Here is a 24,534-nt window from a genome sequence, read left to right as displayed (position 1 = left end):
TACTTCTGCCCAAAGTATGTCCTATCTTCAGCAATAGGGTCTTATCTTCCAGTGCTAGGAGATAACCAAGAGTGGCAATGCTATTTTGGGAGTCTCTTGGACTACTCTGACCGTCACTCAAAGGGAGGTATCTCCTGTCTGGCACTGTGTTCCCTGCATTAATTCACTAATGTTCAGACACCATATGTGCATTTCTCAGAGGGTTCCAGGCCAACATATTTCCCTCTGGCCTCCCTTGCCCCCAAAGATCTATTCATCTCTACTTTCTTTCTCTCCCACCCAACATCCTTACCCAGTCCAATCATCCCCATTATCCCCACCCTACAAAATCTCAATAAAAGTTTTTTTAAAGTCAAAATAAAAGTTATATATGAATTTATGTATATATGCATATTAAAAAACAGTAGTTGGGCACTTCAATATTCTCCCAATAATGGATAAAACAACTTTAAATGTTTCAGTAAGGAACTAAAATACTTGAGCAACAATATAAACCAGTTACATCTAACAACCATCTGCAAATTCTTAATGACACAATAGACAACCAAAGCAAATGAAGGATTCTCCCAGAAGGGCATATGCTTGGTCATGAAACACATCAACAAATTAAAAATGACTGAAACAATCTAAACATATTCTCTGAACACAATGGAAAAGACCATGTGAAATTAATAACAAGAATTAGAAAAGTCACAAATATTTGGAAAGTAAGCAGCACTTTCTTAACCAGTGACCCAAAGTAGAATTCTAATAGGAAACTCTTTGAGATTAATGAAAATAAAAGTACAACGTATCAGAACTTATGGTATGCCTTTAAAGCAATGGTTAGGAGATTTATTACTCTTAATGACTTCATTAAAACATAAGAAACAGCTCAGGTAAGCTAAGCTTCCACTTCATGACACTGGGAAGAATGAAACAACCTAATGGAGGCAGAAGAGGTAAGAGAGCAGACACTAAATAAAAGAAATGGAAAATTTAATTACTCGAAAATATCAACAAAAATAATGTTTTCCTACTTTAACCAAGAGGAAAAAAAGAGAACACTCCAATAACTAAAGTCAAAAGCAAAAGAATTTCATTACTATGAAATTTACATAGATAAAAAGAAATATAAAGAAAATCTTTGAACAGCTATACAGCAAAAAATTAGATTAAGTAAGAAATGCACAAATATTTACAAAGACACAAACTACTGAAACTGACAAAAGATTAGATGTATAAAAATGAAAATATTGAATTCATAATTTTTTAAAAATGCCCCACAACAGCTTAAGCCAATATGACTCCACTGATTCATTCTGCCAAATTTTCAGAGACTCGTGAAGGCCAATTCTTCAAAACTCTCCCAAGAGGTAGAAGAGAAAACACTTCACAACATGATTTTTAAGGAATTATCTTGATTTTTAAAAAATAATATCAATATTTCTTTTTTATTTTTCGGATAGTAAAGAGCAGGAAAAGGAGATTCATTCTATCTGGTCACACTGAAAAGAGGAACAAAACAATCCAGAGAACTCTTTAAGTCTAACTTCAGGGTAACATGAGGCGCATGAAGGTAGAATTTAAACACAAAGAAAGAGGTGTATGTTTAACAGTCCTGGTTAAGGAGTGGCCCACCTACCACGGGCCATCATTGTCTCAGCTCACCTTTCCTGTAACCCCTTTCCCCTTTCAAGAAGACAGACTACCCCTCTGACTGGCACCAGGTCAGCCACTTCCTTCTTCTGTTTACTGCAGATGAAATTCTAATTCCGATATGCCATCTCAACAATCCATATGGCCAATGTTGAAGACACAAATGTTTCTTAACAATTTCCACTTCTCTTCCAGGCATGCCAGTTACATTTTCCCCACTTTATGTTCAATTACCTTAACCTAGAGGTAGAGTGTCTGTCTGAAACCAATAAAATGAACAAAATACAGCTAAGAAACAAAGAACATATTCAATTGGTGTCAGGTGACTGCATCAGAACCACTTTTCCATAACCCCTTGGTTTTAGTTATTATTGGAAGGGCTAGCACAAACAACTCCAGCTTGTTGGTTTGAAACAGTCTCACCAAGAAGCCTTAAAGCTGAAGATCCACCTGCTTCCTGCTTCAGTTTTCCAAGTGCTGGGATTGTAGGCAAGTGCTACCATGTCCAGTATGACTTAGTTTCAATTTTGACCTTCTGTTCGCACCATGCATGTGAACAATATTCTCTGAAGACACCATTGATTAATCATCTGGTGATTTGTTCTCTTTTGTCCCTTGTTATCAGGATAAGATTTCTCCTGGTTTATCTAATTATTCAACATTGGGAGAGTTGCCCTTTATGGCCGATTTTAAGCAACTATAAAAGAAGTTGTTCCTAGGTCAGGAATACTTGGAGTCCCTTTTGTTTGCTCTGTGGGTATTGTTCTAGCATCTTAAAATATTCAAGTTTGTTAGTTAAAAGCTTTACTTCTATAGAATGTTAACAGGCAACAGTCAGTTAATAGGGTTTACAAAAACATGACTACTAAGAGCAAATACTTTTCCAGAATGGCAGTAGAAAATAGTTTCAAGGCTCTGCAAAAAGATAAATTACAAGATAAAATTAATTTGAAAATTAATGCTTGTCTATAGATATGTAAATGTTTAATGATTTTTAACTATAAGAGGCATTGTTAGGGTGCCCAGTGTTATGGCTTATTTAACTATTTTTGCTAAAGTAAGTAGCCATAGCCAGACTTGGTAGTGCATGTCTTTAATCCCAGAACTCAGGAGGCTGATCTCTGTAAAACGAAGGCCAACCTGGTCTACAAAGCAAGTTCTAGGCCATCTGGAGCTACAGGGACACTGTGACTTAAAATACACACAGAAAGAGAGAGGAGAGAGACAGTTGCTATAATCCAATTAGGAATATACAAATACAAAATATGGTAAAGATTAACATCAGTAAGAATTCTGTTTTAGAGGGTACCATTTTCACAATTTTATGAAGCATTCTCCTAAGGATTGCATCTTATATAACATATATAAAAGGGCCGGTGCCATCAATGGATATATCAAAGTGCTGAAAGGCAGCATCCCATCTTAATTGGACATAGTGGAGATTGGGGAGGACACATGACATTGGATAAGTGAGATATTCTACAACTAGGGATGAAAACGACCTGGTGGCTGTTTGGAGAGGAGTCAAACTTGTACTTCTCCAATTGAAGCTGAAGAAACCATTTTGAATGAAATTATGGGTGAAGTATGATTCAGGACACAGTCCAAGAGACAGGGCTCCAACAAGTCAGTTCCATCAGCACAGTTCCGGAAGAGACAAATTCAAAGATATCTAAGGGACTAACTGTCCTCCAAGCTCAGGCCTGCTCTTAAAAACTAAATTTAAGAGTTGGCTACTTGTTCAGATGATCATAATGTTGGTGTAGTAAGGCCACAGGTAAGGCTGCTGACTACTTTTCTCTTCCAGGAGTATGCAAAGCGCCTTCCAGCACTGTGAAAGATAACCAATAGAAGATGAAGCTTTGAGGTCAGTAACCAACTTGATTTCTCTTTTGTTTTTTCTACAGCAAGTATTGCTGTGTTACCAAAAGCAGGGGCAATGGCCAGTACTGTTTTTGGGTTGGGGAATCCTGGTCAACAACTTCAAAAGAGGAAGTCAGTTCCTGGAATTGGACTTTTTTATTTGCTAGCCTATGGTGTTGGGTAGGGCCAATGTGCCCCTATTATGAGATAATGCCATTTAATCTCTTTGTATATTGTATATGTATATAATTTAAGCAGCTTCTAAAGTTGTAAGTCCTTTGGTATTAATCATCCCTACTCATACTCGCTCCTCTGATGTGCCTCCCATTTTCTACCCCACTTAACCCTTCTTCCTTTATCCACGTTTCCCCTTTAAAACACTACATTCTACCACTTCTCCCATCATCCCCCAATGGTCCTTTACTAGTTTCCTGACCTATGTGCATGTTCAGATTGAAAACTTGAATCATTACATAATTATTAGCATCCACTTATGACAGAGAATATGTGATATTTGTCTTTCTGGGTCTGGGTTAACTCACTCAGGATAATTGCTTTCAGTTCTATCCATTTACGTGTGAGTTCTATTATTTCATTTCTTAACAGCTAAATAATATTCCATTGTGTAAATGTGCCACATCATCAGTTGATAGAAATCTAGGTGTTTCCATTTCCTGGCTATTGTGAGTAGAGTGGCAATGAATAGGGATGAACAGGTATTTCTGTAGTAGGATATAGAGTCCTTTGGGTATATGCCCAAGAGTGATATGGCTGGATCAACATGATAGATCCAGTTCTAGCTTTTTTGCACTCCCCACACTGATTTCAATAGTGGCTGCACTATTTGTATTCCCATTAAGAATGAATAAATTTTTCCCACATCCTTGCCAACTTTTGTCATTGTTTGTTTTCTGAATCTTAGCCATTCTGAATGGGGTAAGATAAAATCCCAGAGCAGTTTTAATTTGCCTTTCCTTGATGGCTAAAGCCTTTGAACTTTTAAAATATATTTCTCAGGGCTGGAGAGATGGCTCAGTGGTTGGGAAGACTGGTTGTTCTTGTGGAAGACCCAGGTTCAAATCCCGGCACCCACATGGCAGCTAACAACTATCCTTAACTCCAGTTCCAGGGGATCCAACAGCCTCTTCTGACCTCCATGGGCATTGCACAACATGGGTGCACTTAACCTACACACAGGCAATATATGCATACACATAAAATAATAAATAAAAAAATACATAAAAATATTTCTCAATTTTATGCATTTCATAATTAGGGAACTCTCTGGTTTCTTGCTCCAATTTTTAATTGTTTGTTTTTTTGTGTCTAATTTTTTTCAGTCATTCGTATATTCTAGATACTAACTCTGGTAGTGGTAGATCTGGCAAAGTGTTTTTTCAGATTCTTTAGGTTGCCTCTTCAGTCAAACGATGGTGTCTTTTAGTGTACAGGTGCTTTTTCATTTCATGAGGTCCCCTTTGTCACTTGGTAGACTTAATACCTGAGCTGTAGGAACCTGTTCAGAAATTCCTTTTCTGTGCCTACAAATTCCAATGTATTCCCTACTTTCCTCCATTGGATTCAGGGTATCAGGTCTTATGTTGAGGGTCTTGATCCATATGGAGTTGAGTTTTGTGCAGGGCAAGAGATAGGGCTCTAATTTCATTTCTCTACGTGTAGCTATTCAGTTTGACCAGTACCATTGCTGAATATGCTATCTCTTCTCAATTGTGTGTTTTGGTCCCTATGTGAAAAATCAGGTGGCTATAAGTATGTGAACTTAAATATGCATCTTTAATTCTATTCTACTGAACAGTGTGCCTGTTTATATGTCAATACCATTCTGTTTTGTTACTATAGTCTTGTAGTATAGTTTGAGTAAGAATGGTAAAGCCTCCAGCAGTTCTTGGCTTTTGGGGTTTCCATAGGAAATTTCAGATAAGTTTTTCAATTTCTGTGAAGAATTGTGGTGAGATTTTAATGGGTATTGCACTGAATGTGTAGATTCCTTTAGCAGGGTAGCTATTTTCACATTAATCCTACTGATCCAGGAGCATGAGAGGTCTGTCCATCTTCTAGTATCTTCTTCAATTTCCTCCTTCAATATTTTAAAGTTTTTATTACTCTTCTGGATAGCTTTAATGTTAACTTGACACACCTGGGTTAAGGGAGCCTCAATTGAGGAATTTCCTCTATTGGACTGGCCTGTGGCCATGTCTGAAGAGCATCTTCTTGATGAGTTGATGAGTGATGTGGGAGGGCCCAGCCCAATGTGGGTGGTGCCACTCCAGGCAGGTGGGCCTGTGTTGCATAAGAAAGCAGGCTGAGCAGGGCCAGGGGAGCAAGCCAGTAAGCAGTGTTCCTCCATGGCCTGTGCTCCAGCTCCTGTCTCCAGGTTCCTGCCCTGAGTTCCTACCTTGGCTCCCAGATGAACTGTGACCCGGGATATGTAAGCTAAATAAACCCTTCCTCCTCAAGTTGGTAGTCGTCAGAATATTTTGTCACAGCAATGAAGAAACAAACTAGGACAATTACACATGTCTTTTACTTCCTTGGTTAGAATTATTCCAAAATATTTCATGGTTTTTGAGGCTATCATAAATGGGATTGTTTCCCTGGTTTCATTCTCAGTATGTTTGTTGGTGGTGTATAGGAAGGTTACTGATTTTTACATGTTAATTTTGTATCCTGCTACTTTTCTGGGTATGTTTATCAGCTCTAGAGTTTTCTAGTAGAGCCTTTGGGTTCTTTTATGTATAGGATCATATCATATGCAAATAGGAATACTTTGACTTCTTTTCCAATTTCATCCCCTGTATCTCCTTCATTTGTTTCCTTGCTCTAGCTAACACTTAAGGCACAATATTGAACAGGAATGAAGAGAGTAGACATGCTTACCTCATTTTTTATTCTGGTGGAAACTTTTTGAGTTTTTCTACACTTAGTATGATACTGATTGTGGGCTTGTATATTGCCTTTATTGTATTCAGATATGTCCACTCTCTTCCTAGGTTTTCCATGACACAATATGGATGTAAGCCTCTTCACCAACACAGTAATAGGCCAAGTCTAACAACAGATGGAAAGAATTACACATCATTATCAAGTATGATTTATCTCAAAAAGCAAGGTTGGTTTAGTATCTGGAAATTAGTATAATCATCCTATCCATAGAATTTCAAAATTCAAGGAGCTATTTGGCATTTGATAGCTGCTGGGAGAGGAAGAATCAGTTTTCTTTAAAGGTATGACCTCTGGTAGTCAGACCACCCTCCAGGGTAGGTTTTATACCTAAGAATGGTTAGGCAACACAAATTGTACTCCAGAGGGAAGCAAAAAAAAAAAAAAAAAACATGAATTTGAATGGGTAAGATAATGAGAATGGATCTGGGAGGAAATGAGGAAATATGATCCTCAAAATACAGGGTATAAAATCTTCAAAGTATTAATAAAAGTATTTTTAAGTTCATGAACATCTCAAATAGATACAGAAAGAAGCACTTGGTAAATTTTAGCCATCTTTCATGGTTATAAAAAGTCACTTCACAAACTAGAGATGGAGGGAACACTCCTAACCCTGACAAGAGAATTTATGAAAACCCAGAGAGAACAACATGATTTATCAATATTCACTCTTTGATCAAGCACAACAGAGAATCACCCCATATTATATTCATCATATTTGTGGTTTGTACCAGGGAAATTAAGAAAAATAAATTAAAAGTATCCAGACTGGGGATAGAGAGATGACTTGGGGATTAAGAGTACATGCTGCTTTTTAAAAGGACCCAAGTTCAATTACAAGCACCAGGGGTATCTGATGTTTCTAGCCTCCATGGGTACGTACACTCATGTGCTTGTATGCACACATAGATATACACACATGCTCATAACTTAAAATAATAAAAATAAATATTTTTCTTTAACCAGATATAGTGGTAGATGCCAACATTCAGTAGGCAAAGGCAGATAGATCTCTGTGAATTCAAAGCCATCCTGGTTTACATAGAGAGTTCCAGACTAGCTGAGGCTATAGGGAGACCCTGTCCCAAAATAAATAAATGAAAATATTTTTAAGTACCCAAATTATAAAAAGAAAAAAAGGAAAATAATTTCTTTAAATTAGTTTTGAAAAAATGCTAAAGAGTATACTAAAATCTATTAAAATTAATAAGTGAGTTGAGTAAATTTATAGGACACAAGATCAATATGAAAATTTTTATGTCTCATGCTTGTAACAAATAATCCAAAAATAAAAATAAGAGAATTCCATTTGTAATTGCATCAAAATAATGAAAGTATTAGAAGTAAATTTAACAAACTTAGACACTGAAAATTATACAACATGCCAAGTGAAATTAAAGAAGGAAATAAGTGAGAAATCATTCCAAAGTCACAGATAAGAAAAGTTATTTGCAACGGTCCCTGAGCCCTGGGTGACAGAGGTTTAATATAGGATCCCATACAGGGACACACACTCTGCAGCCTCTTAATCTTTACACTTCAGCCAGTTGTGGCTATTGTGAGTTACTTCACCTAAGAAGAACACTCAGACAACGTTTTGCTAAATGAAAATCTTTTACTAACTGGCCAGCAATTACACAAGGGTGTCAGAACCCAAGTGCAGCCCTGAGCCATCTTTAGGGTAAGAGTTTATGCAGAAAAACCATAACCAGGGGTGAAAAGTTGAAGTTCTCCTTAACAATTTCTATTCTATTAAGCAACAAGTACTGTTTTGCAGAGGCTAGCCAAGCATAACCTACAGAAGCCATAAATCTGCAGTTAGCAGGTACACTCCAGAACATGCTGACTGGTTCCCAAGACAACTGAAGTCCTGTTGACATGTGTTCCCATACCCTGCACCAACTGCCTGATAATTTCAGAGACTAGAGTCACTCTAAACTTCAACATGTCATAGCTATGGTCAAGAAGGTGCCATATCACATGGCCTTCCGTGTTAATCATTCTCTGTTGGGTGAGGAAGCATCACTGGTGAGAGTTTAGGAATGCATTAGTAGTCTCTCTACTCCCTGTTCTACTATATTTCATAAGCCTTAGGTGTAGAGGTTCCATTGTAGACATGTCACTTAGGGCTGGGTATCTCACAGATACTTACTCTCTGTGTGTGACCAGTTGTGGAAGTCTGTAATAGCCCCCATCTGTTGCAAAAAGAAGCTTCTTTGATGAGTGGTGACAGGTATACTTGTGTGTAAATATAAGGATTCATATTTAGCATATAGTAAGAAATTACATTTGTCTAGGGATGTGACAGATGTAGAATTTTCCCTAGGATGCATGACCTCTTCAGCCATTTGTATTTGGCTGTGTTTACATTCCCACACATGTGTTCCCTCCCATTGACTGAACTTAAAAGTTCAATTAGATAGCTGTTGATTACCTCCAAGACAAAAGTATCACCACACAAGCAGAGATAGTTTGTTGTGCTGGTCATCATTGTGGTTATTAGGCTTTAAAGCCAGATTGAACCATTGACTTATTTTTCTCCCTTAGCAACTAGCATAGTAGTTGTCTCCCAAACAATGAGAGCTAGTCTTCAGGGAGGAGGCTTCTAGGTCATTCCCAGCTCCATTGCTCCAAGTCCTATGTTCAAAGTATGTCCTGTCTTCAGCAATAGGGTCTTACTTTCATGTTCTAGAAGGAAATCAAGGGCTGTGGCAATAGTCTGTGTTATTTGTGGAGTCTCTTAGACTACTCTGATCCACAATTTGAAGAGTGGTTTCTCGTGTCTTGCAATGTGTTTCTTGTTATACAGCTTTCAGCTATCCACATACACTCATGTACAGATATTGCATGTGCATTTTTCAGTAGACTTTTGAACTAATACATTTCCCTCTGGTTTTTCACACCACCTGAGCATTATTTATCTCTCCTATCTCTCCCTGTCTAATCCTCCCCAATTAAAGCACCCCCATTTTCCCTATTTCCCCCTTGATAATACCTGTCTTCTATTATGCCCCCTCTCTTGAGTTCCTTCTTCCCCTTTGCCCCCATGGTTCTTTGTATAACCCTCCCTTCTTCCTTCCCAGTTAAATATACCAAGGTAGGTATTTTTTAATATATGTACATATATTTCAGTCTTTATATAATTTATTTAACTTTGAACTTTAAGTGGTAGAAGCAGTGCTTTTGATAAAAGTTTTCAGATCTATTAATAAAGTTTCATACAACTATAAATCAAGCTTACTCCAGTTCTACAAGGATTCCACCACAGTCTTCAGGATAGAGGAAAAAAAAAAGGCCTTTCATGTGCTCCTGATCTGGCCTCTTCACTTAGACTGTGGATCTTTTTTTTATTCAAATCCATCACAGCTGCATTTGTATTATCCCCCTGGGCCCAAATTTTACTCATTTCCCCCATTGGTAACACCTGCCTCCTTTCCTTCTAGCCCCTCTTTCAGGGTTTTTCTTTCCATTTCCTTGGCTCCTGTGGTTATACCAGAATATATACTCACAAATAAGGATTAGGTGCTAAGATCTACAAATAAGAGAGAGCATATGTTGCTTTTCTGAGTCTGTAATACTTCACTTATAACAGTTTCTAGTTCCATACATTTTCCTGCAAATTCCATAATTTCATCTTTATGACTGACTAGAACTCCATTGTGTAAATGTACCACATTTTCATTATTCATTCATCAGTTGAGGGATATTTTGGGGGGTCTTTATGTGAGGCAAGGTCTCCCTGTAGCCCCAGCTGGCCTGGAACATACTATGAAGACCAGGCTGGCCTTGAACTCACAGAGGTCCACCTGCCTCTGCTCTCAGGTTCTGGGACTAAGCTTTGCGTCACCACACCTTCCTGACCTCTAGGATATTTGTTTCCATTTCTTAGCCATTGTGAAAAGAGTAGCAACAAATATGGATGTGCAAATATCTCTACAGTAGGATGAAATTTGGGGGTACATCCCAATGAGTGATTATATATTTATTTTTAACTTTTTGAGGTCATTTCCCAAATATGATTTTAATATGGATCATGGTTGAGGTATTAAAGCACTATCTCAAGTTAAGGCTTCAAAATTTATGACTCTTGCATTTTGAATAGTATCAACAAATAGGCTCTAACAAAATACTTAATGATAACAACCAGAAAGAAAATACGAAATTACATATTGCAAAAACATGAGACCAAAGAAACAAATTTTCCCATAAACCAAACATGAAAGCATTCTGGCCATTGATACTACAAGCTGTCATCCAAAAAGGGTGCTTCTCTTCTCACAAAATGTATTTTGTTCTTCTTTAAATGAATATTTTCCCTTTTATCATAATACAATTATACTTTTCAGGCAATACTTTCTCCTAGCATTGTCCTCCTTGTTTTTACCATCATCATTACCATTATTAAAATTATCATTTTCTCCATTAGCCAAGCATTGTAGATATTTATAATTTCTCCGTATCCAAAATGAATTTTATTCAGAGTAGCATATATATAATCCAAGTCATTGATGACCGAATGAAATTTCATTAAGTATTTGGACCTTATTTCTTCTGCAGCATAACCTAATTCTGAAATCCAAACTTCCTGAATAACTTAGGTTGTGTGCTTGAAAATCATAGAGCAAAATCCCAGGCAGCTTCATCGGGTGGTCACTGAGCCATACACAGCGTACCTGGCCTCCTGCTTTCAGGTCATAGATACAGCTGTAGTCTCCCCTCCTCCCACTTTCAAGTTAAACATGCTATCAGTTTATGCCAATAAAATATGAGCAAAAACAATGCCAACTACTTTCAGGTGTAATGATTTAGGAACCAGGTGATAATTCACTAAAAATTTCCCCATACCTACAGAGTCCAATAGCACCCTGGCTCAAAACCAGAGCTCAGCTAATTTATTGAAGAAGTCATTGTTAAAACTAAAGAATAAGACTAAATATAACTTTTGTTTTAGTACAGGTGAAGCTTTATTCATCTAAAGATAAAAAATTAGATTGAGCTACAAATATGAGCCTATGCTGTAATCTGGTGCTTACTATATGATGCCACTTCTCTGCAATGCTTGAAGAAAGACGGGCTGAAGCAGCACCAATCTCAGACAAAAAGTGGACCTGAACTGCTGAGAACCTGGTCCTTCAGAACTGTCTTCAAACTGTGCTCTGAAACAAGAGCTAGCTTTTTCTTTTATTGAAACACATTACCCAGCATGAAACTGTGAAATAAATGGACCCTTACGTTTTCAGAGAAAAGATTTTATCCTTCTGAATTAGACTGTAAACAAGATGTTATCAATTTCTCTCATTGTTTTCAATGAGATAAGTACTGTTTGCAGAGCTGTAATATATAAAATATATATACACATATTCCTATATTATTTTGTGCCAGGGCAAGGAAAGGTCTTAAGGGATCAAGGTCATATGCCAGATCACCAGAGGAGCACATAGCTCAGTGAACTTGTCTACATTATAAACAAGCTAAGATTAAATCTTGGTTCCAAGTTAGGTAAAAGTCATTTATCCAGAGCATGCTCATATTGTAAAAGTTACCCGTATATTTTAACTATTGTTAACACATGTGACTCAGAAAGTTTGAAAACAACATTGTACTAAACAAAAATGCAAGAGACATAGAGATTGTGATGATTCTGTCCTATGAAACAAATGAGATGGAACAGTTAAGCCCAAAGAATCAAAAGTCAAAGACTCATATTTCTAAAATATATACAAGTCAAAATCACACTTGTTAGATGAGCTTGTCCTCTGACTGGCAAGCAGTCAAATGGTGGACAGATGCCTTGTCCTCCAGCTGGGATTCACCGGCTTGCTTCAATCACCACAAACAATTTGGCTATAGACTCTCCATAGAAGGGGAAGGGCAGAGAGAGTCAGTCACCCCTCCCCCCACAATCTGTTGGCCTTAGCTGCATGAGGGGGAGGGACTAAGGGTAGGGACAGGGGAAGGGGAGGTGCCTTTGCCATCTTGGGCCACCCTTGAGGGTCAGGGTTTCCCAGCCAGGATGTAGGAAGGAAGCCCACACATGCCCACACTTTGTAAGTTATCCCCATCACCACCCTATGCTCTGTTAGTAAGTCCAATGAATCCTTTTGTTCCTTAAATTGTAGTTGGAGGAACAGCATCTCAGTTTGTCATAAGGGCAGTGGCAGGAGGGTGCTGGGAGCCAGAAGCCATGCAGGCCTCCCAGAAATAAAAATTTAGTTACATACTGAACATACTAAAGTCATTAATAGCTACGCAACATGCAATATGGTAACTAAAGCACAAAATAATCGAAGAGACAGAAAGAAAACTAAAATTATGTTTGATTTAAAACACAGAAGAGAAAAATATTACACAATGAACATTTAAAACTAAATAGAATAATATTCTCTGAAGAAAACTGAGAAAAGTAGAAAAATCACTACAAATAAGAAAAAAATAGTTTTCATTTCAAAATTGAAATGTCCATGTGGCAAATGTATAAATATATATTTATAATAATAAATAGATAATACATGAAGGTACCAGAAGTTGACAGTGCAGTATCTTCTTCAATTGCTTTCTACTTGTATTTGTTAATTATGATTTTTTCTTTATTCTTGAGAAGTTCATTCATGTATACAATGAAATATGATCACGTCTACCTCCAACTCTTGCCATATCTTCCCAACATATCCCCATTCCAACTTCAGGTGTTATTTTTTTCCCTCTTTTCTCTTTGTAACCCACTAAGTCCAGTTAGTGTTGCCCATATAAGCATGAGTATAGCGCCATCCACCGGAGCATGAGAAACCTATTCTGCCCTACCTATGCCAGAATTTATGCTGGTTTGATCTTGCACAGGTCTTGTGCAGATAACCATACCTGCTGTGAGTTCATGAGCGTGATAGCCATGTCATGTCCAGAAGACTTCATTTCACCACACTCCAGAATACACTGCTCCTGTATTAGTTATTTTTCTGTTGGTGGGATAAACACCATGACCAAGGCAACTTATAGGAAGAATTCATTTGGCTTATGGTTCCAGAGGCATAACAGTCCATCAAGGCAGGGAGGCATGGTGGTACAGGTGACTGGAGCATAATGTTGAGTGCTCACATCTTTAAGCAGGCAGAGGAAAGAGAAGGAGATAAGACTGAAAATGAGACATGACTATCTACTCCCAAGGCCCACTCCCAGTGACATACTTCCACCAGGATGGCCACACCTCCTAAAAGTTCCATGACTCTCCCCAAACAGTACTGCCAAAAGGGGACCAAGTGTCCAAATAGTTAAAGCCTATGGGGGATTCTCATTCAAATCAAAAAACCTCCCCATATTCAAGCCTTCATGTTCTACCTCCTCTTCTGAGGAGGTAGCCTTGGCAGGTGGAGAGATACTGGGGGATGCCAAGAGGTGCCATGCAGGCTGCTGGAGAAGATAAAGCATTAGTGGTCTTACCCAGCCCTGGACCCTGCATGCCACAATACAGATCTATCAGGCAAGATGTGCCCACTATTGCAATAGTGGCATGATTGTTATAGGGTAACTAACTTCTTTCTGATTAAATAGGATGCCTGCTCCACAGGAGGTAATTTCATGTTTTATACTCTAATCCCGGTAAAAAATCCCATGGTTGGGGAGTTCATTAGCTTTTATGTAGAACCTGCTATTGTTATTTTCCTAAATGGTCATGATGTCTAAAGCCTTCTAAATAGTTATGCTCATAACCATAGACTAGGCTGTTTTCAACTTTGGTCAGAGATGCTTCTGTTTGCAGTGGACATCAGTCAATGCAGAGACTGAAAAGACATTTGCTGTCCAGGCTGAAATGGGGCAGCTTTTTAACCTTATTTTTTGAGATAGGATCTCTTAACTGAAGGTGGAACTCAGTATTTATGCTATGCTGGCTGGCCAGGCAGGTCCAGGGACCCACCTGCATTCACTTACTGCACTAGAGTGTAGGAGGCTAGCAACCACACTGAACTTTTTACGCGGGTGCTGAACATCTGAACTCTGGGCCTCCTGCTTGTATTGCAAGTACTTTAAACACTGAGCCACCTCTCAAGCCCTGTACATGATTTCATGTTGTTTGATGCTTTAAAATAAGAATCCTTTAATATATTTAAAATTGTAAATTACATTTATTTATTCATTTTGTGTGTATAGGTGTGAGCATACTATGGAATGCAGAGGTCAGAAGAAAATACACAGGAGTCTCACCTTTCACTATGTGGGTCCTAAAGATTGAACTCAGGTCTTCAAGCTCACAAGGCAAGTGCCTTTACTTGCTGAGCCATATGACCAGCCCTGTTTTAGTATATTTTAAAAAGTTAGTTGGTTGATGATACATTTCAAGGAGGCCTTACATTCCATTTTTGTAATTGACTCTTTGTTTACAATTTTCATGGAACAAGAAAACTGGATAGAAAGCAACATCTCCATTGAAAAGGACCAGCAGTAATCAATGCTATCTACCCTATATGTTTTTGAAGTGGGAAGTTTCTGCTAGGAAGCCAAAACTTAATCAGCCAAGCATTTCAAGTAAGTCCATGATATACTCTTATGGTCTTGACATTAACCCAATAGATGGTGTCTGTAGTGCTTAATGTATCTGAAAATATTTCATGCAGTTCTGACATTTCTCAAAGTGATTTCATCAGTAAGTGATCAGAAGGATCAAATAAAAGCCTATTCAACTAGAACTTGAGGCAACAGCAGTAGCAAATCTGGGGCAATCCTCTTGGGATGTTGTAGTGTTAAAATTCATAACATAGTGTTATCTACCATTAACACTTCCATCGATATATTCTCGAATGTTTTCACATTGATGTACCTTAGTCAAAGCTAATTCCATGATCTGGAGTTTTAATCTTTATTATTTTTATTTCATGTGCATGAGTGCATTGCTTGCATGTAGTGCCATAGGGGCTAGAAGAGGGCATTGGATCCCATGGAACTGGAGTTATGGATGGTTGTTAGCCTCCACATGGGTGCTGGGAATGGAATCCGGGTCCTCTGCAGGAGCAGCCAGTGCTCTTAACCACTGAGCCATCTCCCAGCCCCTATAATCTGGATTTTAAATATGTCCTTCATTGCATGTGTGGATAGAGCCCATTTCCTGGACTATTTACGCAGACACATCCAGGATGTAAATTAGTTTTGGGTTCTTACCTCAGGTGATATGTCAGACTTTAAAAATATGTTTTTCTCTGATTCTAATTTAACTTATATTGTCATCACCTTTGTCCTGTATTATAGTTTCAACCATAAATGTCCCCTAAAATTCATGTTTTAGGTTCCATTCCTAGCTGCTGGTGTTTTGGGAAGGTAACAGAAACTTTGGGAGGTAAGGAAAAGTTGAAGGAAGTAGGTCATTAGTATTTTTTAGCAGAGACAGAGAAAACTACGTTAATACACTCAATTTCACAGGCATGCAGTTTATGAATATAAGAACATGTAAAGGTTCTACAGTTAAATACATCATTAACAATAGTTAGTATGATGTATTTTTTAGTAGGCAATAAAGAAATAGAGGAGTCTCTTCAACTGCCCAGCAGTAACTACTTAGGCTGGACCTATGTTGTGTACAGTATGGAAAAGTTCCAGGGAAGGAAACTGTATATAACTCATATAGGAAAAGGAGCCAACAGTACTGTAGGAGCCAGCAAAGCTGCCGAGACCCATAATGACTTCCTGGTGAGGGAACTTGCTCTGTAAAACTAAGTAGGTATGACAGGGGCTCCTTAAATTAACCCAGGCTTACTGAACCAGTTTTTGGTAAACTTTGAAAACATGGCCAACCTGAGACATTTTCTCTCCCATATTGACTGTACTACAAGTGACAAACCACTGTGAAAGCAAGATTTGGTGAGGTGTGGCCATCCGCATCAAGGTTGTGGTCTTCTGGAATGCCCACCTCTTTTCTCCCATCAAGCTCTACTTTCAAAAAGGGCAGGAAAAAGGATTTATACCTGCTCTACACAAGTCCCCAGTACAGTAAACAGTGAAGTGATTATGATTAAGAAAGACCTTTCATGTAGAAGCTGAGAAGGTAGTGGCTTCCATGTTCTTGGTCACTGTTCTAATTCTACTAAGATTGAAAATTTCAAAAAATAATGTTTTTAAAATGTTCAATACCAATAAAGGGTGACAGAGGGACAAGCATCAACTGAATTAACTTAGAAGAATATTTATGTTTGCATTTCCATAGACTAGCAATGCATACTATCGCTTTTGCTTTTACTTATATTGGGAAACAGTAATTTATGCAGATTAGCAGCTTAATTTGCTCAGGGAATTGATCCTCAACAATAATATTGCAATTTTTACCTTATTCAGTTTTACAAGAAATGAAAGAAGAAACTTTATCTGTTTTAATAAGCTAGGGTTCTTTCTTTGTGGTTAAAGCAACTCTTTGATAACAACAAAATTGTGTTTTATTTCCAGCAGTTCTAGAGTTTGATTATAGCTTGCCAATACAATATAGCAGTCAGGTGTGCTGGCTCTGCCGTAGTGCATTTATTGCATTATACAAGAAAACAACATTTCCTCTGCAATAAAACAGTTTTATCTGTGTTTTCTCTACCATGATATTTAATTTGAAACTACTGAAAATATAATCTAGATACAATTTTACAATGTAGTGGGCAAGTATTTTACATATATATAGATTCAGACATAATAGCTGTATTTACAGATACATAGAAATATCGTCTGTTTACCCCAGGTCAAGTTTCAACTTACATGTTATACATATTTGCTTACTAAATTGTAAATTACACTTATGTGTTATATATGTATAAATATGCATATGCACACAGATACATACACACCCATAAATATACAGAGAGATGGTATAGAAAAATGTAAACTAGTTTCAGTTAGGTTGATATAGACTTTGTTCTAAGTTTTATATTATACACTAGTTACAACTTAATCTTTCTCTGGTTGTTTGCTTGTTTATAAAAGTGGAAAGAATATTTTTCTTAAGATAGTCAAAAGGATTAATCAAGTCTCTAATATGTAATGCTCAGCGTAGGTCAAGATGGCATCTGTGGGAGCACTATATACTAAAGCTTACATATCACTGGAGTAAACTGAAAGTTAGTACACATTTGATGAGAGTTCTGGGGGTTCCTTTAAAATGAGCATTCCTAGAATTGCAGTTCCCACAGAGGTTGACAGCTCCCTCAAGTGGAATTTTTAAGAATCGCTTTCATAGAGTTGGCCTGTTCTGAGCAAGTTGGTCCATTCTGAGCTATATGAGGAAGACAGGCTGAAGAAGAAAGCAGACCTGGCATGTCCTGAGATCTTAGCTGCTTCCACTGGAAACTGTGGTGTGCAGGTAAAACAAATTATCATCCAAATAAAATGTGTATAAGTTTCGTTTACAGAACCTTAAGACTGTTCTTTGCTGAAATTATTGCTGTATAACTGTTTCTTATTAATATATTTCTCTCTCAACCCAACCATCCTCTGAGCTATGTGTTATTATTATCATAGCAATTGCCAGATTGAGGCATTAAAAATTCAACTATTTCACCAAAGAGCAAACTGAGAGGGTAAAATTAAGGGCTGAACCTAAGACCTTTGATTTTATCTTAGTTCTGTCTAAAGCTGGAGAGTACAAAAGCACCAGAGTGGGAGACTTCTTGCTAACAGAAAAAAATTAAAACATGATTTTAAAATTTTGGAGGTTTCCATGAACCTGCCTGTGAGAGATGTTTCTTTTCTTGGATTTTGAACGACATAAATACTGCTTCAAACGGTAGTTCCAGACTAGTTAAGTGCATTTGTAATTTAAGAAGTAAATCCTTATTTGGAGCATAAAATTACATATTTACGAATTTAACAAGTTTCTAACTAGCAAACTGAGTAAACACTAAATTGATATTTTTAAGACATGAGAGTTTAAAGGACTCCATGCTGATCACCTGACTATGCACTCAAATTCCTGAGCCTGGCTGACCAGAGGCCTCTACTAAAAGTTAATTTCCCTGCACCTGTTTTTATCTTCCATGGTCATTGCTGCATTTAAATGTAGCCAGAATATATGTTTGTGCATGTTAAATTAAAAGTCAATTAACATTTATGCATGAATCAACCACACACAAGCTGATCAGTCCCTGAATCCTTAATTTTTAACATTAAAGGCTTCTTTGGCTACAGGAAGGAGAGAATGGGGAGATATTTCTTACTTTAGTTAAAGAGTCCTCACCCAAGAAAGAGTAGCAGTGGGATAAACATCAGAGTGCTCCTTAACTAGCCATGCCACCAAAAAAACGTTGATTTTCAAATTTAAAACCAATGTTCTAGTTTGTTTCTCGACCACTATGACAAAACACTCAGAGCACTACCAACATGGGGAAGAAAGGGTTTGTTTACATCTCCCAGGTCACAGTTTATCAGGGAACCCAAGGTAGGAACTCAGGGCAGGAATCTGGAGCCAAGAGCTGGAGCACAGGCCATGGAAGAACGCTGCTTGCTGACTTGCTCTCCCACATCACTCAATAATCAAGAAGATGCCCCATAGACATGGCCACAGACCAGTCCAATGGGGGCAATTCACCAATTGAGGCTCCTTCAAACCAGGTGTGTCAGGTTGACACTAAAGCTGTCTGGCACAGTCAGTATAGTCCACTGCTGCAGTAGTTTGGGTGTGGGTTTCCCCTCAAAGTCTCCTGTTGGTCACCAGGCTTGTTGGTCACCAGGGTGAAAAGTAGTAGTCTAGGAAATAGGGCCTAGTCAATGGAGATGTACTGTAGAGGGGGATTATCAGAGCTTGAATTCTTCCTCTTTGTTTTTCTTTTGATTTTTGCTTCCTAACTATGATCAGCTTGCTAACCATGTGTTCCCACTGTTGGTAACTAGCTTCCATATCCAAGACCCAAAGCTCTGGTCTGCTGATTTCTGAAAACCATGAAAGTTTGAGCTATAAATAAATCTTTGTAAAATGAGTTTATGTTGTCTGTTATTTAATCACAATAAAGTATATTTGACTAACAAACTTTCTGAGTGTAATCATTTTCTATGAATGATTGTAAAGATGCTTTGATAGTAAATGAATAAAATGCTTCCCCATTTTGGTACCGGAAAGAACAGAGTCATTTGAGTGAAGAGGCAGACTACAGAACAGGAAAAAATAATCTTTATCAGTGGGTCCACTAATAGAGGGTTAGTACCTATAATATACAAACAACTCAAAAAATTAAACATCAAAAAAATCAAACAACTCAAAAATAGTGCAAGAAACAAAACAGAGTTCTCAAAGGACGAAGCACAAATGGCTGAGAAATGTGTGGGTTTTTTTAAATTCAATCTGTTCAGTCATCAGGGAAGTGCACACTAAAACTACTTTGGGATTTCATCTTACCCCAGGCAGAGTGGCTATATACAAAACCAATGATGACAAATGCTGGTAAAGATGTGAGGAAAGGGAAACATTTATTCATGATGGTGGGGCACAAACTGGTGCAGACACCATGGAAACAAGTGTGGAGCTTCCTTTAAAAGCTAGAACTAGGGGGCTGGAAAGATGGCTCAGCAGTTAAGAACACTGGTTGTTCTTGCAGAAGACCCAGGTTCAAATCCCAGCACCCACATGGCAGCTAACAACTGTTGGTAACTCCAGTTCCAGGAGATCTGACAGCCTCTTCTGTCTGCCACAGGCATTGCACAACACAGGTGCACTTACCTACATGCAGGCAATACACACATACACATAAAATAAAAATAATAAATAAAAAAAAATTTAAAGCTAGAGCTAGGGCCTGGAAAGATGGTTCAGCAATTACGAGCACTGGCTGCTCTTGCAGAGGCCCCAAGTTCGATTCCCAGCACCCACATGGCACCTAATAACTGTCCAGGGGACCTGACACCCTTCTGACCTATGCAGGCACTGCACAACAGGGTTAACTTACATACATGCAGGCAATACACTCACACACATAAAATTAAATTAAATACATTTTTTTAAAAAGCTAGAACTAGATCTGCCATGTGATCCAGCCACACCACACTTGGCCATATATCCACAGGATTCTATATGGTACTATGGAGATACTTGTTCATACATGTTGATTCCTGTTCTTTTTTGAATAATGAAGAAATGAAAACATTCTAGATATGTATAAGTTGATGAATGTGTAATGAAAATATGTTAAATTTACATAGCTAATAAAAACAAGTGAGACCTCTGGAGTAGCCTGACTGATAAGTGTACATCTCAAAGAAGCTTTTGTTTTTTTGGAACAGATGGAGCATTTTACAGAGTTCTACAAATACTTAAAAGCAGAGAATAAATATGCAAGAGATGCCCATCCCTAAGTGACACATATACAATGTAAACTTTACACCTAAGGCTCAGAGAACATATGCAAAACAGGGGGCAGAGAGAATATTAATGCATCTCTCAACCCTCACTAAGGAAGCTTCCTCCTTTACAAGAAAGTCACAACTGGACAAAATATAGAGAAAAAGAAACTGCAAAGTGTGTGTTCCTGTGCCCCGGCCTGCGGGGTCAGCAACGCGGGGTACCTGGATTGGGGAGTGGGGATTTGGATGGAGCAAGAGACAAGAGAAATAGAGACAAGACAGCATGCTGATCAAGTCTCATTTATTGCAGCTCAAGCATGAGGTTAAATAGAGAATGAAAACAAAGGAGCAAAGATTGAGAGTAATCATATCAGCCAGAACACAGGGGCCCAGACGTACTCTAAGGGAGGAATCTTCTGATTACTGGAAAAGAGAACAAGGCCACGGGCCAAGGCTGTGGGCCCAGGGAGGAATTTACTGATAACTGGAAAACAAGGCAGTTACTGGAAAAGGGAACAAGGCTGTAGGCTCTGTCCATGGGCCAAGGTTGTGGGCCAAGGTTGTGGACTCTTTCCCATGCCCACGGGAGGAGGGTAGACAGAATGGAAAGTCACCAGCTCAGGTCTGTCAGAAGTTCTGAGAAATGGCTGACTCTCAGGCTCCCAACAGGTCCCCCTTTTTTACTTTATAGAGTTTAGGGATCAAAAGTTGCTAGACCCTTAGGGAACTGCGCCTGTCTTAGGTTGGAGTATCCTTCCCCAAGGGCTTACCTGTCATTGGATAAGGCAGTAGCATAAGACTACCCTCCTGTCTTAGGTTGCCATCAAAGGGGGATTCTCACGTACCCGTCATTGACTGTCCAGTTTATCTCTCAAGGGGGATGGCTAGTAGCGCCATCATAGCAACGCGTCCCTTTTAACTCTCGATCCATAACATCAAGGCGATGATAATGGACCTGTATTGGTTTTGCCTGGAGAGCCTCTGTCTGTTGTCTGACAAATACCATGAGCCGTTTGATCACACAGGGTCTGAGGGAGATTAATAAAAGTAGGATAATCAGGGGTCCTAAGAGAGTGGATATGAGGGTGGTCAACCATTGGGATTTGTTGAATAAAGACTCAAACCAGCCTTGAGATTCCAGACATTGTCTTCTGATCTCCAATCCTTCCCTGATTTTTGCCATGTTGTCCTTAATGATGCCTGCATGATTTCTATAAAAACAACATCAGGACCTCCTGATCTGAATGGTATACTAGACGAGGAAAAAGAAGGGTAAGAACACGGAAGCCTCCTGTATTAAGGACACTCCCGGAGACACAAGGCGTTAGTCCTGAAGAGCAAGCCTACCAAGTGTTGGGAGGTGGGAGAACAAAGGTACTGGTGGGTGCAAAAAAGGTCTCGGTCTGATTACAAAGGGAGGAATACTGCATCGGGACTGTACCAATGCACAGTCCTGACCTGGAAGTGTGTTCCAAGGTAATTTTTGGTGTAGAACCCCATTTACAATAAGAAGAATTATGAGAGATATTATAAGGGCTTAAAGTAGCATTCCCCTCCAAGTAAGGAGGAGCCATAGTATAGTAAAGCCAGCATGATTTAGCTAGTTCAGGATTAGTTGCATTGAAAAGGTTATAGGCCTGATTTATGATCTCAATAAAATCTAAGGACTGCTGGTAATGGCGGATTGGAGAAAGGGGTGTAAGAGACTGTTTAGTGGATCTTCCTTCAGCGGCAGGATACAGGCTGAAAATGGGAGGAGGTGAAACCAAGGGTTTGTTTGTTTTTGTGTCCATAATAAGTCTTGGGACAAGGATGGGATTAGATTCTATTGCTATGACAAGAGGCGCTTGTCCCCTCGTGATGGTGAATAAGATTCCAGGGTCACCTGAAGCTCTCTGGAGGTATAATCATAAGCCCCAGGTATTGACACCATCCCAATCAGAAAACTGTTTTCCTTTATCAGTGAATCTAATGAGCAGGGGATTGCAGAAGCGGGACTTAGATCCCCAAGCCAGCTCACATGGAGGGTACGTGGTGTTACGTATAACAGTGATATAATCTCCATGGGCAAAATCTAACCAAGAAGCATGGCCAGTGGTCTCACATCCCCAACATGGACAGTAATACTGATCAGGTCTCCCACAGCTAGACTTGTATTGGGGTCCTGGACAGACATAAAATTTCTTTTGTCTGAGAAATCGGACTCCCGACTTAAATTTACAATTAAATCCCGCTGAGCTGAAGAATCCTCTGTATCCCTACTGACAGCTGCCACACCATAATCCCATGCCCCATCTGTCAGGGTATAAAGGTTTATATCTAGCGGGGGCCACCAGTATTGGGGGAATGAGCAGCGGACAGCTTTAACCCGGGATTTTTAGTTTTTAGATTGGTGATTATCCAAGTAACCTGTACAGGCATATGAGGATTGGTCGTGTCACTCATATGAATGAGAGTCCATAGGGTAATTAGGCAAAGGATCCACATCTTAACTTTTCTGGAACTCTTCCAGAAGGTCCAAAATAAGTGATATAATAAGGAAGATGGTGATGGCAAATGCGGCAACGATGAGCACAATGGCGAAGACTTTTCAACCAGGATTTTTTTATCCCAGGGGGCTTGGTCTGTTTTAGCTGGAAAAGAACAGAGAAATTTTCCTCAGGGAATCTCATTTCCCTTGGAACCTTGGTTAGTATTTATTTGTTTTACTAAACATTCAGATAGCCAGCGGGCTGCATCATGTTGCTATGAATAAATGCAGACAGATCCTCTTCCCCATATTAATACTGGATCCGGGCCATGCCATGAATTATCCAGGGGGGTCCTTCCATTTGACCATGGCATAATGTCCTTTTGATTCTGGATGCCAAAAGCGATCTGCAGCCAACTTACCATGAGCATCTAAATTTAGAAAATTTAAAATAAAGAGTATATGATTTAATAAATTCCTCGAGGACCCCCTGATGGAGTACCATTCCCCCTTTTTTACTTTATTTAGTGTATTTTTTATAAGAAGATGAGCTCTTTCAACTATGCCTTGGCCCTGTGGGTTATAAGGAATTCCCGTATATGTTTTATCTGCAAGGTGTTGCAGAAATTTTGAAAAGCTTGAGATACATATCCAGGACCATTATCCATTTTAATATGTTTTGGGGTACCCATTATAGAAAAGCAGTGGAGCAAATGAGCAATAACATGTTTAGTAGCTTCCCCTATTTGTAATGAAGCACAGAGAAGTCCACTGAAAGTATCAATACAAACATGAATATATTTAAATTTGCCAAAATCTTTGTAATGAGATACATCCATTTGCCAAAGCATGTTAGGGACAAGTCCTCTAGGATTGACTCCTAGATGGGGAACAGGGAGAAAGGTGACACAGGTCTTACATTCTTTAACTATTTGTCTAGCTTGTTCTCTGGTGAGTCTAAACATTAATTGTAAGGAAGCCGCATTGAGATGATGTAACTCATGAGCCTGTTGAGCTTGAGCAATGTTAGAAGGAGTAGTGATAGCAACAAGTTTGGTGGCTGCATCAGTGACCTGATTGCCAGCTGTTACAGGCCCTGGAAGACTAGAGTGTGCTCGAATGTGTCCTAAAAAGAAAGGGGATGTCCTCTGGCAGATGAGGTGTTGGCAGTGATGAAAAAGATCTGCAGCTTCAGAAATGTGCCCAATTATAGGAACAGTTTCTAAAAGAGGTACAGCATGAGCGATATATGCACTGTCAGTATATATATTAAGGGGTGTATCAGGGAACATAGAGAAAACTGATATGAT

The sequence above is a fragment of the Nannospalax galili genome, unplaced genomic scaffold (genome assembly GCF_000622305.1).
Source record: "Nannospalax galili isolate Female #2095 unplaced genomic scaffold, S.galili_v1.0 scaffold52, whole genome shotgun sequence".
In the NCBI taxonomy this organism is placed as follows: Eukaryota; Metazoa; Chordata; class Mammalia; order Rodentia; family Spalacidae; genus Nannospalax; species Nannospalax galili.
This window is presented reverse-complemented; position numbering follows the sequence as displayed.